Source organism: Dermacentor albipictus, chromosome 6 (assembly GCF_038994185.2).
Source record: "Dermacentor albipictus isolate Rhodes 1998 colony chromosome 6, USDA_Dalb.pri_finalv2, whole genome shotgun sequence".
Taxonomy (NCBI): Eukaryota; Metazoa; Arthropoda; class Arachnida; order Ixodida; family Ixodidae; genus Dermacentor; species Dermacentor albipictus.
The window spans coordinates 113,685,748-113,703,968 of NC_091826.1; the positions used below are offsets into that span (position 1 = coordinate 113,685,748).

At 45.6% G+C, this 18,221-nt stretch overlaps 1 long non-coding RNA gene across 1 annotated transcript; it reads left to right on the top strand.

Moving 5' to 3' along the window:
* Window positions 1–969: 969 nt before the first annotated feature.
* LOC135908330 (uncharacterized) lies at window positions 970–2,661 on the top strand. Its single transcript, XR_010566289.1, has 2 exons — window positions 970–1,212; window positions 1,944–2,661. It is a non-coding gene; the product is annotated as an uncharacterized lncRNA (long non-coding RNA).
* The last annotated feature ends 15,560 nt before the right edge of the window (window positions 2,662–18,221 follow it).

Sequence of the window (18,221 nt, forward strand, 5' to 3'; positions counted from 1 at the left end):
AATCGTCGAAAGTCTGACCAGCGGGTCAAGCGCCTCCAAATCCTTTAAGAGGAAGCTATAGCTCGGGCCCAACTCCTAGGCGGCCTATTGAAATACATTTAAAACGCAAAAACTTTTTTTCTGAGATAACCCCCTACCAATTTTGATGATTGATGAAATTTGTTGCATTTGAGAAAGAAAGATGAATTCTTGTGACTGTCGGAAGCGGAATTTCGATTGAGGGCATAAGTTTGTTGCTAGAATTTTCAAAAATTCGAAAGTTTGAAAAAAAAAGAAGCACGAAGTTTACAAATTCATAGCTCTGCATCAAGAACAGATATCGTTGTTCTGTAAACGGAATCCATTAAATCATTGAAAGCGGACAAATTCGGTGCGTCACTTTACATCTTACGTGAATTTGCTAAGTTGTTTACAAGGGTTCTGCAAAAGCTGTATTTCCATATGAAAACATTTTCTGAGATTCACGTGTAACATATCAATTTTAACCGCTTTAGATGTTCTATTAGATCCAATTCACCAAATTGCCTTGACCTTTCTTGTTGCTGAGTTATAGTTGTAAACTTGATTGTCTCGTTTTTCGAAAAATTAAGTTTTTCCCAATTTATAATAAAAACATTACAACATAAATCAAAAATTCGAAACCAACAGTCACTATATATTAAGTTTTTCTTTTAAATGCAACAAACTTCATCAACTTCGGCGCGGTGGTTACCGAGAAAAACGAATTCTCCTTTTACATGTATTTAGATAAGAGCACTCGAGCTAAAGCTTCCTCTTAATGGCCCATGCGCGCGGTCACGTCCATCCGTGCGCTGGAATCGTGCCAACTGTGGCCTCTCCTCCGCGCAGCGGCGCAACCTCCTCCCCTCCTTAGCAACGGATGTGCCGGTTGGGGGCGCAGCTGCGTATAGCAACCGTGACGTCACACACTAGCGGCTTAGGTAACGTAGTAAACGACAACAGCGGACACTCCCGCCGTTTCGCAGCCGAGCTATGGAGCTTCGCCGATTCCTCTAGGTGGCGGAGCCTATCAAGAAAAACGCTGCTGTAGCTGCGGCTGCGGCTAGCAGTTTGACAAGCGGCACGACCACTGGGCACGACCCAACATGTGCGAAGCCTTGTGAGACCGCTGCGCCAGGCTCTTTCTGTAAAATGCACCTGAGCACCGTTGTTTGGTTCTTCTGCCAGCGTCTGCTTCGTCGCCGTTTCATGGTAAGGCCACAGCAAGTTCTTTTGCGTGTTGCTAACGACTTATTCTCTTCGCATTTCGTTATGTCTCTGTCAGCCGCGTGAATGAGTGACGTGGCCTTGCAGCCATGAGCAGCTGCTGCCCATTTGCTACGCTGACTTTCATTTCGTACTGTTTCTTTATGTCCAGCAATGAGCGGTGATGCTAGCGATAACAGCGATGCACTATACATTTCGATACATTTACGAAGTTAGAAAATAAAATAATATGGTTCGTTAAGAAATGTGGCCTATGAACACATGCCGTTCGGGCCAGAGAGCGTTATAATACGCGCGGCGACTGCTGAAAAAGTATGGTGCTCTACTTCTGCAAAAAAATGTAGTTATTTCTCAAGCGGTACACGTGCAATATTTGCAGTATGGCAATAATGCGCTCTCTCTGAATCTCTGTAGCAGGCTATGTGCGCTCGAGCGTTGTTAGCTGTTCTGCATTCGTCTGAAAATACGTGTTTTCATGTTTTAATTGCGTATGTAGTCGTTACCGTAGAACTTTCCTTGTTTCTAAGCCTTTATAACAGTGCTTCCTTAACCGAAAAATGAAATAAAATGCGCATTGCATGGAGGAACGCAGCATCTCCATGATAAAGCTTTGCAGGCTCCAATATTGCTTATACGAAGGAACGTAGCGTCTACATTCAATAGCTTTGTAGCCTCCAGTATTGCTTACCTTCTGTCTGTCATTCTACGTATTGCAGGAATCTCGACCATTTCCTCAAAATACACTGTACAGCCAAAGGACATCACGCATACTCAAGGGCGAAATTCCAAGTATCAGAAGACGATTACACGGCTTCGAAGACAGCAGGTGAAGACCTCCGACACGAAGTGCTAAATTGCAGCTGTTTAATGACGGACACACTGGCTTACACATTCGAAATGAAGATGTTGGTGCGTGCTCAATTATTCTTGCAGGCAGTTTATTTCGGCATGCTGCCATTCACATAATTTCGCTGCCCTAATTCACCCTCCTTCGCAGAAGTACAAGAAAAAACGTAACATTTTTTTCCTTCTAAAACAGTCTCATTTTGAGGAAATTAATTCGTGTCGTGTGTTTGCAGTTTTTTTTTCGTTATCTTAATAGTTGCAACACCTCTTCTATGTGTTTTGCTTGTGCAAAGTTATTGCCATCACGCCATTCATTTGCGACTATTCTCCATTACACCGGCGTCACACGACCACTTTCGATCGCGAACAAGTCCGATCCGGATAGAAATTCGCGACTGATATTGGCACCATCGCGCGGCTTGCGCAGAATAACGAATCGTGACTGAGAAATTCAAATCGGATTGGGCTTGATCGCGTTTAAAAGGGCGCCGTGTGACACCCGTATTATTGCATTTCGCTGTTTCTTCCCGTTTTCATGTATCTGCCTCTTACAATTTGCTGCAATAAATTGTCTGCTATTTTCGTTTTCTTGACTGTGCAGCACGTTCAATTATATTTAGGGAACACGACACATTTATTAACAGTACACCTATTGGCGTACAATATCATAAGCGATAAAGTTCTACTTCCTCAACAGTTGGCATGAAATTTGCGCTAAGTTACAGGTTGAAACAGCAAATATGAATTTAAATGAAACTAACATGAGTGAAACACCTTTGCGCGCTAGTCGTCACAACATATATGCAGCGGCACAGGCGCCTGCATGAAATCACGCGATGTAAGCAAAGGTATGGGTCAGAAAAAAAAAAAAGTCGCGAAACTGAAATTGGAGCCTTCGAGATTCGGCAGCGTGCGCGACCATCTTGTAGGCTGGTGCATTTCGCCGCTTCCGCTAGGTGCACTGAGAGCGAAAGTCGGCTGCAGGCCGCAATGGGAGTGTCCACTGTTTATGTTTACTATGTTACTCTATGGTAGCGGTATAACGAGCGCGTCCGCATCGGCGGTGGCAGATGGACCGCCGCTGCTAGGCCAGACATCTCGTTACCGTGGAGTGTGTGAGCAGGTGTGAGTCGCATGGCTCCGAAGCGTCCCAGTGATTCCGCGCCTTGCGGTTCGGGGAAGCGGCGGCGGATGCCGGATTCCCCAACACCAAACGCCAGAACAAGGAACGAATGCGCGTGCGACGATTCAGCATGACAGCAGATGCGAAAGCAAGGGACGCAGAAGCGAAACGCCAAGACCGACTGATTAGATCGCCGGGTACCAAAGGCAGGGAAGCAGAACGAAAGCGACAGCAGTGACAGGTGATATCGCCGCACACCAAAGGGAATGAATTGCAGCGTAGACGGCAGCAGCGACAGGCCATGTCACCAAACAGCAAGCCAGGGAAGCAGAGCGCAGGTGACAGTAACGTATGGCTATGTCACCAAACAGCAGAGCCAGGGAGGCGGAACGAAAGCGGCTGCAGTTGTCGCAACCAGGCCCATCAAGAAGCGCGTCTAGCCCAAGTCGTCATCGACGTCGATCCAAACAAGCACAAGGGCATCACTGGACACGAGCGACAAGAAGATGTCCTCCCAGAAGACAACTTCGAAGCAATCGATGAATGTGATATGGCATACACAGAGAAGTAACAGGTATAGTGAGATGAATGTATAAACGTGACCGTGGATAAGGACACATAGAATGTATAGAGAGTCGCTCGTTAACTACAAGCACCTTTGGGTAATTCAAAGGGATATCGGCGAACACTGTGGCCATTCCACTGGGGTGCCATGCACAACATGCTATATGCAGTGGGTTGACCACAAGGCTTTCCCCAAGCACACTTTAGAATTTCCAAAGTGTCTTCGGTAATTTTTATACATCAGTCAACGAAGGTTCCAGTGTAAGTGCTGATGCTCGCGTGTCCTCGAGAAAGTTCTACGCCATTTGCGTCGCGCATACATCAAATCAGGCCACAGAAGGTTCGGCGAAAACAGACAGCGGATAGAACCATCGATAACATTCGAGAAACTCCCGATACATGCAGGCGTGTCGTGCGCTTAGCGATAACATTTGTTAGGTGGTGAAACGTTGTCACCTGATAAAGGTAAACAAGTACACGTGTCGGTATGGACGAATGACGGAGCTGATGGGTTGATGGATGCGATGCTACACTCGTCGGCATTTCGGTCAGTCGCTACATTAGATTAGCGAGTTAAGTAATCAGTCAGTCAACCACTCAAAGACTTCATCAACTGATGGTTATCTGAATTTTTATTGCCCTAAATACCACAATTTTAATGAAGCCAAAAGCGTGGCATATGTATACTCTCCTGGCAAAGTTGTAGAGAGTAATGCATCTTAATACGTTAGAGGTTTTTTAGTCGTATTAGGTGCATCAGGCATTCCCGCCGGTGGATTTCTTTATACGGCTAAGTATTGTGACAAAGAAATGAGTACAGTCCCACAGGCATGCAGAATAGAATCGTAGGAGGGTTTTAAGAGAACAATCCTGACTTTAAGATACACTAGCAGTAGACGACAGAAATGTGATAGTATTCATCGCGCAGTTAAGATGCAGCTTTGCTGCCAAGAAGTGTCGGGCGCTTCAAAGCAGAGTAGTGCAAGGGGTGCTCGCTCTGCATTCTTAAATTTGCCCTTGTCATGCACCCGTATTCCTCAATAACGCATGATGCCTCATTACGCATTATGCCAAGGTCAACTGTATAATCGTGAGCCGTCGTTTTCTGTTAAGAGGGCACCACCAGCCTCTTTTGTTTTACTTAAACATCTGTAAAAATAAAAAGAACAACTTGGCATATGCCTATCCTTACCCTTTTATTCTCTGTCTGTCCTTACAGGAGCACAACGACGAGGACGATACAAAAGCTGATGAAGAGTGGGCTGAAGTGCAGCTAGCTACATTGGTGCCAGTTGCAAAAGTATCTCATGATCATCCTTTCTACGTAGGTGCTAACGACCTCCTTAGCTAGAAACTAGATTTACAACGTCAAAGAGCGGATCAGCAAGACTTTTGGCGGTCAGGGGGAGCAAGTGTGTTGTGTGTGACGAGACCCGCTGGTCGACATGTAAAGCTGAATTGTTTGGCGACATAAAGTGACAGTTCCAGTTGCACAAGGATCAAGAGATCAGATTGCCGGCCTTAAAACATCCGGTGTACGATTGGTGCAGCATGAAATTTTGCTAGTTTAAAAGCTTTTACAGACGCACTCGTTTCATAGGAAATTCGATTCGTTGCACTTATCGGAAGAGGAACATGATAGTGTGGACTCAGCGCTAAGTCCTGGTGCTTTGGATGGCCTTTTTGCAAACATTGAAGGAGAGCTGTGCATTGTTTGTTGACAATCACGAAGGTACAGTGCCTATGGAGATGACAAATGAAGGCTCATACGATCACAGAGGCACGCTAGGCGTTCCTTCTACTGTCCCACTGTCTTATTATTCAGCTCGGCAGTTTTTGTTTCAATGACCGAACTTATGCCTAGAAAAAATGTGGTAGTGGGAGTGTAAAAGGAGGGACAGCTGGGCGTGTTGCTGTGGCAACATAGCTGAAGGTGGGAAATATAATTGGTAATAAGTTGGTGCGGCAGCATAACGTAAGTGGCAAAGTGTTGCACGAAATTGCTTTGAGGCCCTTGACAAAAAGCTTTTTGAGTGCCAACACTGCACACAGAACGAGCCACCGCACCTGCCGCTTTATAATATCGCAATGCCAGATATACAAAATTTTATATAATACATGTAATTTAGTTCACTGGGCCATGAATAGGTTGATTCTCGCTTGAAAAAGAGACTGCAAGACGCTCCTTTTCGAATTTTCCGTACTTCCACGCTGCAGCGTCAGTGTCACGTCACCAAATTCAACGTTTTTTACCTTATGTTTGCTGTTTTACGGCAAAAATATTGCAACTTATCTGATGAATTTGGTCTTTGCAAACAAGTGGTAGACCGGATGCGAGCAGGAGCTGTAAAAATGTATGAGGTCACGACCCGCCACTGCAGAATTTTCCACGCAGCGGCGTGGCGCTTCAACCATTGGCAATTTACCTATTGAAAGCGTCAGCAGGCATTTGTTTTGGGATTTCTTCTAAATATTGAGCCTCTCATAACAGTAAAAGTGGCATCTTTGCAGTCACAATTTCTCTACTAGCGCCCCTTTAAGGGGCGCATAAATTTATTACTCTAGCCACCAAGGAGGTGACAAACGATCTGGAGGTGGATAAGATGGACAGTAGGCTCGCGCATCTGTTGGAGGCCAAGCAGGCACTGCTCACAAGATGGAAGACTCAGCGCCATAAAAGAAGACTGCAAAAAAATTTCCAATATAAACAAGATGATAGAGGCCTATTGAAAGGTGCTGTGCAAGCAGCAATGGGACGAGCTGTCCGACTCAGTGGAGGGCCAGCTCAAGAAATGTAAAGGCTGGAGTCTCCTCAGGCACCTACTGCACGATGGCAACACCAAGTCCAATCAGAAGAGAGCTTTGGCGAGAGCTGTTCACATTGCCACCGAGTCGACTCCAGATGAGGCCGTCACGGAGCAGCTCATAGACAAATACTGGACGGCAACGGACGATCCGGTGCCTCCCCCCACCACCGGTTGCCTGAGTACGAAGGGTGTGACTTGCCATCTATGGACGAGGATTTTCCCGTGGCTGTGGTCAAGCTGGTTCTCGCATACCTCAACGGCAGATCTGCCCCTGGGCCCGACGGGGTCACCAACAAAGTGCTCACGCATCTCGACGACGACTCAAGTAAAACTCTTGCTTGAGTAAAGGCAAGGCACAAAAGACAAGGACTGAAGAAGGACACAAACGACAGCTAGGACTGGCACCCCCGACAGGACCGGCTCAGTCGAGTTTGTTACACTTAAATGAATGAACTCTGGTGCAGCGGCGTCATTCCCTAGAGCTGGAGAGCAGGCTACGCAGTACTCATACTCAAGTCAGGTAAGGCACTGAGCATCGACAATCTAAGGCCCATCTCCCTGACGTGTTTTGGGAAGATGGCCAAACACGCCGTGCTTATCGCCTCACTGACCAGGTCGAGTCTAAAGAATACTATACACACAGCATGATTGGCTTTAGGTCGGGGCTGTTGACTCAGGACGCCATGAGACTGACCATGGACTCTACCTCCGCCGACACTAAGGCATTTCTCGGCTCGTATCTGGAAAAGGCATTTGATAACATAAGGGCTCCCCAGTACCGCGGGTAGACACTATTAGGGTCTTACGAATGTTAATCAAGTCGAACTGGGCCAACGAAGCCGCTCTCAAACGCATTTGTTCCAAGACCGAAAGCGCCCTCGGCCTGATCCGAAGAATCGCCAACAGGTACCGCGGAATCAGGGAAGACAATCTGATCGGGATTATCCATGCCTTCGTGCTACGCCACCTCGCTTTTTCAAGGGCTATGCACAACTGCCTCGCAGCGGAGCGCAACAAGATCAATGCCCTAATCAAAAGAATCTTTAAGTTTGCCGTCGGCCTTCCCGTCCGAACGCAATCAAAAGATCTCCTCAATTTGGGAATTCACAACACGTTCGCAGAAATCGTTGAAGCCCAAGAGTTTTCCCAGTTTGTCAGACTCTCGGGCACCCAGAGGTCCGAGCCATACTTTGCAAGCTGGGACCTAACCCCACGGTCGTCAATCCCGGCACTGTGAAGCTGCCCAACGACGTAAGATCCAAGATTTACATATTACGGATGCCACGCAATGTGCATCCCACCTACAGCGAAGGACGAAGACGAGCCAGGAGTAAAGCTCTGCTCGCCAGTGCCCGCTTAAACAAGGACCGAACGTGCGTCGTAGAGGCTGCTTCGTACGTTCAAGAAGAGGCCTTCTCTTCATTGCTCATCGACTGTGATTATAAAGTCCTGAGCTGCGCTACCATCCGCACTTCTAGTTCCAGCGTTGCACAGCAGGTTGCCATTGATCTTGCGTTGACGCGCAGTGTACATGACACGATTTATTCAGATTCCAAGGCCGCTGTCCGGGCCTTTTTCAGATGGGAATGGTGGCTCCCCAGGCCCTACGTATCATCCAAAGTGCTAAACACATGAAGCATCACTCTTTGGCCTAGTTTCCTGCACACCTTGGAACCATTGAGGGTGCCTGGATTAACCCCAACGAGGAGGCGCACACGGCTGCACGAGGTTTGACTGACCGTGCGCTGGGTAACGCGTCCTCTCCTGGGCGACCCGAGTCTCTCTGCTCGTACAACGAGATTTGCAACCATAATTATATGTCAAGAAGACTCCTGCCTTTGCCGCACTCCGCGCTGTGCAGGGTCCAGGCAGTCACTCTCAGAATTCTGCAAGCAAGTGCTTACCCGAGCCCCACGGCGTTGCACACAATGTACCCCGAACGGTTCTTAAGCCGGGACTGCCCTCTGTGTGGTGATCATGCGGACTTCGAGCATGTCCTATGTGGCTGCGCCTCTGCCAGTCCCCTTTCATCTAAGAGGAAATGATGAAGCTCATTAGGGCCCAGGACCAGACCTCTGAAATCCTGGCAGTCCAGAGGACTCACGAAATGGCCGTCAGGTTTCATATGATGGTCCGCGAGTGGGCTTAGCCAAGTGTCGTTGAGTTTGCTCGCGTCTATTGAGGACCAAATAAAGTTGTTTCACTCACTCACTCTGTAGTATTGCGATCGTAAGATGTGGTGGTGCCTTGGGAAGTGAGCACTCATTAGGAGTGCACGCAAAGGAAGGAGCAGTGAGTAAATTAACTTACTAAATAGTACCAGCCACGCACGTGCCTAACACTGAGCTAGTGCCCCGCTTAAAGGTAATATATTTGGTATGGCGTTTCGCGCCGGTGGTGGCGTACGTGTGTTTATTTCCTATGCAGCAACAGATAACACTGCAGCAGGCATGTTTTTCAAAAGTTGGCTGTGTCTGCGGTAAGAGCCAGCTGTTGTCTAAATAAGGGCGTTTTGAGCTGTACGAATAGCCCATGATATATTCGGAATTTCGTTTCTTAGCGCTCCAGAACGCTCTAAGCGCGCGTTAGATTTGGCTGATGGAAACTCAGCGCGCTGCAGACATTCGGCTTTTTCATATATAGGGCCGCGGTGGTACTTTTATCATTGACCTGGGAGCGAGACCGAGATCTGATGTAGTTGTGGTCACGTGACTACTGTAGCTTCCATTTTTGGTGTGACGTCTGCTGCAGCGGGGCCTTGTTTGTTGCACTAACGATGCACTAACGTATTTGCTCTTCTAGCCTCCAATTGATCAGGCGAGCAGCTGCACGTGTAACTCGGTCGTGCTTTCTCTGGCTCCGATTGTTCCAAAACGTCGCAATCCAAGCAACAGTGCAGCAGGTCGATTCCGCTAGCCGAATTTAGTCCGAAAAAGTCCGCATATTTTGTTCGCTTCTTACATAAAAGACACTGCACAATTCGGATCCCAAATAATTGACCTTTGTATCCCCACAGGAAGCCTCTCAGTGACCCTGGTCGTTGTATTCCTGTATGCAAGTATACTCCACGCGGATGACGTTTGGACAGCTGCAACTGCGTTTTCAGAGTGATTGCTTAAGAAACCCATTACTTCCCAAACACCTAAAACACTATTAAATTTGCTATTAGAGCTAAATCTCCTCTAATACACAATTTACCGCGAAAAGCATATCGGACAAACGGCTACCTATTTTAGGGTACGCTTTGATAAGACACATCACATGTAACATCTGTACCGCAGCTCCCCCTCTACAGCCATGTGAACTTAGTAGGCTGACATTTGGAAAAATTTAAACCACCATATTGAGATCAGAATTCTCTTCTCACTACGACAGGGAAGCTTGGGAGTTATTTCTAATTCACAAGTTCGGGCTGACGTGTGCGCCCGACATGTGTGGCGACATACGTGCCACATATATGTGGTGCACCAGAGAATATCTTTCCAGTCTGTTTTATGCATTTACTAAAGATTATGCATAGGGAGTTACAGTGAACACTATCAAGCATTTTTAAAGGTTACCTATGGCAGATAACACAATTCCAGTTCATGAAGTGGTCCACTCGAAGAGGGGCACATGCAAAAACAATTGAAACGCATAATCGGCTAATCGACAAACACTTACTGATAAAGGATTTTACTAATTACTTTATGGCCCATATTGCAACTTACAAACTTTAGCAGTGGAGCTTATCCACTTGGAACCAATTCTCAAGATGGCTCCAGATTCGAGATGTAATTCCAGAACTTTGCGTATAAATGCATTGGCGTTCCAGTTACTTTTGTGCTTCCGTGCATGAAAGGGCGTTTTGTTTAGAAATTAACTGTAACGTCAATGCATTTCTCCGCAGTGTTCTGGAATTATTAACTCAGCAGTCATGTCAGGCTCAGAATTCATTCCAAGCGGATTCGCCTTGCGAATTCCACAGATCGAATTTGTAAGTTGCAATATGGGCCATAGGGTAATTAGAAATTCGATTAGTGAATTTTCATTATTTAGTCCAACATACATTTCACTTGTTTGTGCATGTCCGCCTCGTCGAGTAGACCCGCTCATTTAGAAGAATTGTGCTACCTGCCACATGCAGGCTTTAAAAATTGATGAAATTGTCGCTGAAGCACCCGGTATGGTGCAATATATACATAGAGCAGTTTTATGAAGGTGTATGTATATTTGCGCACAATTTATTAGGAATTTTCGCCCTTCTGTTATGTCCATGTTAGCTGTTTCATATTGCTGTATGATTTTTTTAAATTTTCGATACGTGTTAAGGGTGAACAAAAACACTTTGGCCCCAATCACAAAAGGTACCACCTCCGCAAAAAATCCAGTGGAATGCAGTTCGCACTATTCAGAGGCTAGTGGATCACAGTATGGGTGTCACAGTATGGGTGTCATGTAAATAAGTGTGAGCGTGTTGGCCTTCTTTGTAGTCTCAGAAAGATTGCGGTAACTTCAAACGAAGAACAAAAGAAACACTCCTCTGGCAGCTGCGACCCCTCGCCTACTCTATGCTAACGTGTGACTCCTCTCCCCATGCATTCCGCTGGCTGCATCTTCCATCTCATATTTCTCACGCCCATCCCTTGTCGACATCGCTGAATGTACTCGTGTTTCTACTCATACGCTAACCAAGGTAAATTACACCTTGTAGCGAAGCTTCCATAGGAGCCCATACGTTCAAATCATGGTGGTCCCACGGTGGTTGATGGGGCTAAGCACCATCTGTGTGACGAGGTAACGCTTCCGGCGAAGAAAAAATACTGTGACGCCATATCCGTTAAAAACAGAAGTGACGTCATTTTGTTCCCAAAGGCACGAAATTGGTTTTGATAGCCTGCTATTAGAGCTGCATTTCAAGTGCACTGCCATTCAACTTGATTCAAGAGTCGAGCTTTCATAGCGGAAAGCGATGCACCAACAGGTCAGTCATGCGTGTGTCGAAATTGCGGCCTTGTAAAGAACATCTTTCTTTTAAGCCCGATGAAAACTACGCTAGCCGTCGGATAGCCGTACGCCTAGCCTGTCGAATAGCGCAGCCGCTCGAGAACAGCTAAAGGAAACAATTATCTGGCAGCCGAAACTCTGCTTTTCACTGAACCGGTTACAGCAGGATGAAACTACCCGAGCCACCAAATTCAAACGTTCACAAGCAAAACAGCATGGGTGAAGGAGGCGTATTGTAAAAGGTGAACTTTAGGAGCGAACCTTTCTACACACTTTAAGATCTTCTTTTCATTGCATATGATAGCGGCTTCACGCCCCCTTTTATAGTGGGCGCTGACAAAAAGGTATTTATTGATATATGTGAAGGGAAAAAAAAGTTGTCTTTTCTGTACTCGCCAGGCGTATATAAAGTTTATAGGGAATAATATTTTCGTTGACTCAATCAAAGAGCGTCTGGTCTTTTTCTCAATCTTTATACTCTCCTCACATAGCCGCGCTTCAATTTGTCTATCCCACGAACAACCTTGCTGATGTCGGTGACAATGGGATCTTAAACACCTTTCGCCCTAAGCTTCGCCCACTATTTGCATCGACCTTGGGCTACCTACGTTTCTTATTTTACGTAGGCATCTAGATATTCATAATGTACGTCGTACGCTTGTTTTAATATGTAGCACGTTTACAGAGAGACTGTATAAGTTGACCTCTGGCTGGCTTGCAAACACGCTCTTGATGAATTGATGAAAGCCTTTTTTGCTTGTCAACTTTCCTTCTTCTTCTTCTCTCTCTCCCTCTCTGTATATATATATATATATATATATATATATATATATATATATATATATATATATATATATGTATATAATAACATTATATAATATAACAGTTTCCATAGCTTTACCGCAGCAAGCACATGCTTCTTCCTTCTTATATCTCGCTTTATAGGTTCGTATAAGTGCTGTGCACGTGGTTGGGCTCCACCTGGCGGGCATTTCGCTAGATGGCGCATGATAGGCGGGTACAGTAGTATTGCACCAGCTTCGAGGTTTATTTTACGCGGACAATATTGTGTTGCTAGCTAACAAGCAAAATTATTTGGAACATCTGGCTAATATCTGTGGACAGGCAGGTAATAATTTAGGTTTGAAATTTAGTGTGAGAAAAACAGGTGTTATGGCATTCAAAGAAAACAGTGAGCAGACAGTGGCAATACAGGGCCAGGAATTACCTCTGGTAACAGAATATAAATACCCCTATTGAAAATTTTCCCGTTGCGGGGCATGATGGAACCCATCACCCATCATGATGGCGGATTATGGTGATGGGTGGCTGCTGGGTGATGGGTGGCACGGTGGGTGACGAGCGGCATGGTGGGTGTTGGGCAGCACTGTAGCCACAGAGCGACATGCTGGATATGTTCGGGGGCACAGCAGGTCAAAGGCAAGTTGTGCAACGAATAGAAGGAGCAGTCACTGCACTTGGGAAGCTCATGGTAGGCTATGTTCATGTGATCTTGAGTCTTGCAAAGTGTAGTTGGTATTTACATGTGGCCAAGTATGCAGCCATTTTGATGTCATCAAGAATCAATGTCAAGCGCCATACTATGTTGCATATAATCACATTTTATTGAAACAATTTTATTGAACTAGTATTGACTTTCGGACTGGCTTGCCCTGGCGACTTGCCTCTGTGAAGAAGCTTCGGAGGTGCTTCCGCACTAAAGCTATGCGGTTCTCCTAACGTGGTGCTGGTGGCCCCATCAGACGTTCGTCGATGTATTTCTCCAGGCAGTCTAAAGGATGAGTGCTTTAAATGTAGAAGTAAATTGTTTTTGCAATGATTTGTAGCAATAACGGAATGAAGTAACTCTGCTGCAGTCACTTCAAGCAAAAGATCGATTCAACAATGTTTCAGATAATAAAATACAGCAAATATTACAAACAAACATGTGCTACCGAGTGCGCAAGCTATAGCAGCTTTATTTTCAGTAAGAATGGGTACACTTGCATCACATTATTTTGCAGATATACATGGGTTTTCGCCGAAGCCATGCCTCCTCTCATGCGGAGGTTGGCTTTACTGCAAAGTCTAGTCACATGGCAGCTGCACTCAAAGCCTGCACAAAGCATAATTTGTCTGGTCTTCCACCACCCAAATTCTTGTCAGATTGGGAAGCCACGATTTGGTCACACTGTTTCTACGCATGCAGGAGAGCTGCAAGGCGTAAGCTACCTGGTTTGTCCACTGCGTCATCTGTTACCGTTACCTGTTGCTCGTGCAGTTGGTGGCCAAGCGGGTCGTAACTTTAGCATTTGCCATACATAGACAAACAATTTTATTTAAAAGCTGTAGTCGTGGCTGGTTTGCAAGCTTTATTTAGCTGAAAATGATGGCAATTAACGAATGTTTTAAAGTGAAGCTTTCTTTTCCTCTTCTCCTAACTTTACGGGTGCTGCTCCTATGGTTTTTTCATGCATGCCGCTGTGTTTCTTGCAACACCACCAGATGGCGCTCACCGCCGCACACCCTGGCCAGCGCTGCCGTGCTAGCATTTCAGTTTGTGCGTACTGCACATTGTGTGCCTGTCTTCATTCTTATGCGACAAAATACAGGTGCTAGGCTAGTGATAGTGTAAAGATTATAATCGCCCTTAGTCTGAAGAGAGCGCTTTAAGCTGGAGTCTCAATGGCGTGCTGGCCATGTACGCAGAAAGAGCCCGTAAACACGCGCCAGCATCATGGCTCGAAGGCGTGCACACGGTGTTGAGGACACCCAGGCCGGAAAGAATCGTCACACAGAAGAGGAGCGAGCGTCTTTGCTACAGAAAAAAACGTGGTGCGGGCCACGAATGCTTGTATCAATGTACACATACAATTATTATAACTATTTCAAGTACGCACAGCGCCACAATTCAATGAAAGTTTATTACTAGTGCCACAATTTAGTGCGCCATGTGAGGCAATGACAATGCTCAATTCATTCTCCATGGTTGTGAACAATGACTTGCAACAACGCCTCAAGCAAACACGTCTTCCTGTGTGTTCTGTGGACAATGCAGACCAACAGCAGCGGCGCTTGCAAGGTAACGTTTTACATTATCTCGCCACTCTCGTATTGGACTAAACGCTAAAAAAATTACACATTGGCCATTTTTGTCAATCAAAGCAAACAGCACACATGGCTTCACTTACATCGATTCCCACAGTTCACGGTATCCGCAAATTTCTCGTGTTCTATTTTTCACTCTCCATAACGCTACTTTGCTAAGCTAACCTACATGTTCAATGTAAAAAAGTCTGAACAAGCATCTTAAAATAATACAGAACAATCTTTCATGCTCATTTCTTTCTAAGACATCTCTGTAGGAAACGCAATTTGTGGCAGATTGTTGATACCAGTACAAGGGTTACCGGTACTCTGATCCATAAAACAACTCAATTTGCCCAGAAAAAGAATGCCAGTTACAGCCACATTATACAGTCGTCCATTCTAATCCAGGCTGGCGGTGAGTGAAGGAACTCTGAGTGATGCCCAGCACCTTGCTTTTCTCGGCACCGACAACAGGGATTGAAAGTTCATAGGATGCTTTGCGTAGGGCAAAATCAGCTATCCATGTCACAGCCTACATGCGACTAATGTACGGGGTGCTTTCTTGGCGCAGCATTTCTTTTCTCACTCTTATATGGTCAAATAAAATTAGATCACTGAAAGTAAGCTGAAAGTGCTGACAGTCCATATCTTACAAATTTCAATAAGCAGAGCCGCGTTTTGCAATTGCATGGCTGTGAACGCAGGCTCAAAAGTGGTAGATCAGGTGACCACAGCCAACACAATGGGAGGCAGTGGTTTAAAAAGCTTCTTTTCAGACCATACACTATGCCAAGCTGCGTCGAAACCCAATTTCCTTCAGAAGCATTTTTTTCAAGAACAGTGAAATAAAAGCTACAGCATGAAAAGCTACAACACATGCCAAGTCTACATTAAAATTTTCAAAGACAATGAGGTGCTTAAATGCTCGCTTCTGTTATTAGGACAATAAGTAGCAGGCGAACGTAATTGAAGCTGCCAATTAAGGTACTGTCAAAATTAATGCCTCCTGTACAATTTAAGACACATGTAGACACCTTACTTTCTTGTTTTCTATTTAAACTAATTACGGGGCAAATATTGTGGACGGTTTTCGCCAAGAACGAATATCTCGAAATTATCTTCTGCTGCTTTTCAATACTACAGATGCATTTAAATTATATGCCGAAATAGAGTCCATATACAGCAGAGGAAAAAAGATAATATACGCAGGCACTTGCATCATTCTTGCTTTGGCATTTCTTTGCATTGTGCAGACATCATGCAATGGTAATTTATCCAGATAACTTTTACATATACTGTCATGTTTCTTAAACGAGGTGACTGCCGACTTGCAGACTTAGGGGCCAGACAATGAAATCTTCCTTACCTCAGTAAGGAAGCCTTCATTGCAGTGAGGCTACCTTATGTCACTCTGAAAGGTTCCTTACTGAGGCGCCCTCGGTGAAGGCTTCCTTGGTGCTTCCTTGGTACTTCCTCAGCATAAGAAGCCAAACAATGAAATCTTCCTTACCTCACTAAGGAAGCCTTCATTGGGGTGAGGCTACCTTATGTCACTCTGAAAGCTTCCTTACTGAGGGGCCCTCGGTGAAGGCTTCCTTGGTGCTTCCTCAGCATAAGGTAGCTCCAAAGCTACCTTCATGCGTCCTTACGCCGCTCCTGGCCCTGAACGAGCGCTTCACCTCACTGCTTAACCACATGGCATTCGCTTGCGCATGCGCACTGTCGCCCACCTGCGGAGAAGAGCGAGCACGGTACGTCTTGCCAGGCATGTTCGTTTCAGTCACGCGTGCGGCATGCAAGCATTGCTAGGCGTTGCTAGGCGTTGCAAGACGCCGGCGTGCCAGCGTTGCTGGAGCATATCAAGTTTTGCACTGTAATGCGCAACTTTTTTTAAACTTTAGTAAACGAAACTAGAAGAAAGCGTCCACGCTTCTCTATATTAGCTATTCAATTTAAAGATTGTGCGACGATACAACATTTTTTAATAGAATAATGGTGTTCGCGGAAAGATTTGAAGAGATAATCTCGAACCCAGGCACGCGGCAACCGCTCCTTAGATGAGGACGGGTGAAGGGAGCTTTCAGAGTACGCTTGCTTCCTCCATCAGTCCTTCGCTGTAAGGAGGCCTCAGGTAAGGTTAGGAAGCGCTCGAAGGAAAGGAACTAGGGGTGTGCGAATATTCGGAATTTCGAATACGAATCGAATATTTTCCATATTCGAAGCGTATTCGATTCGAGAAATGCATGTTCGGAAATTCACGAATATCCGAGGACGGCCGAATAACGGTGGAAACGGCGAATATTCGGATAGACTGCGAATAATTGAGCAATTAACCAATTGTATGCTTGCTCCGCATTCTCCTAAGAACATGTTTATTAACCGAGAACTTCGCATGATCCGCTCATTATCTGTATGCTCTGTTTCAGTCTATCTGCTTCAGGCATTTGAGACATGATCAGTTTCGGTTTCTTTTTCACCAAGCTTTATAATTCCAATTATTTTGGAATGCCCCATTGCCTCGAAGGTTGCAAAGGCAACTCAGGGTTGCCTTTGCAACCCTGAGTTGCCATTATCTGTATGCTCTGTTTCAGTCTATCTGCTTCAGGCATTTGAGACATGATCAGTTTCGGTTTCTTTTTCACCAAGCTTTATAATTCCAATTATTTTTGGAATGCCCCATTGCCTTGAAGGTTGCAAAGGCAACTCAGGGTTTGCTAACATTGATTCAAGATGTATCAAGGCTCTTTGTGCGGAGTGGAAATTTGATGAAGTGGCCAGCCTAGGCATGTTTCTTGATCCGCGCTTTATGGCCACAGTTCATCAGATGATCATGTCAGATGATCTGGCTGAAAAACCTTGTGACAAGGGAGCTCCAGGAAGCCGTCGTGGAACACCATGGGGACACCGCCGTGCCAGCGTCGACTTCGTGTCCACTGGTGGCATCGAGTGTATGGAATGCTTTTGACGATCTAGTGATGAACAAAGAGAAGACACATTTGGCATCTGCCCCTGAGAGGGAAGGTACAGACTACGCGCAAAAGCCTCTTCTGGAAAGGGGCATGAATCCTTGTGAGTGGTGGCAGTCCATTGGCCGCTTCAGGTACCCGCTTTTAAGTGCACTCGCCCGGAAGTACTTGGCGATCCCTGCTACTTCAGTTCCTAGTGAAAGAGTCTTTTCTACCGGTAGAAATGTGACAGTGCATAGAGAGCGTTTACTTTCTGGCCATATTGAGCAGTTAATTTTCCTTCACGACAATCTGTAACAAGCGTTTTACCTGACTGAGGGCATTACCTGAGTCCGTTATCTATAATTGAGTACCTCTTTAATTTGAAGCAACCTTGTAAAATGCAATGTTATTTTTAAAAGGGTAATAAAGCTATTGTTACCTCTCTTGCAATTTTTTAATACTACACATATATTCGATATTCGAAGAGAGTTCTTCGTCTTATTCGTATTCGATTCGTAATCGAAAATTTCAATATTCGCACACCCCTAAAAGGAACGTTTTATTGTTTGGGCCAAGCTACCTTCATGCGTCCTTACGCCGCTCCTGGCCCTGAACGAGCACTTCGCCTCA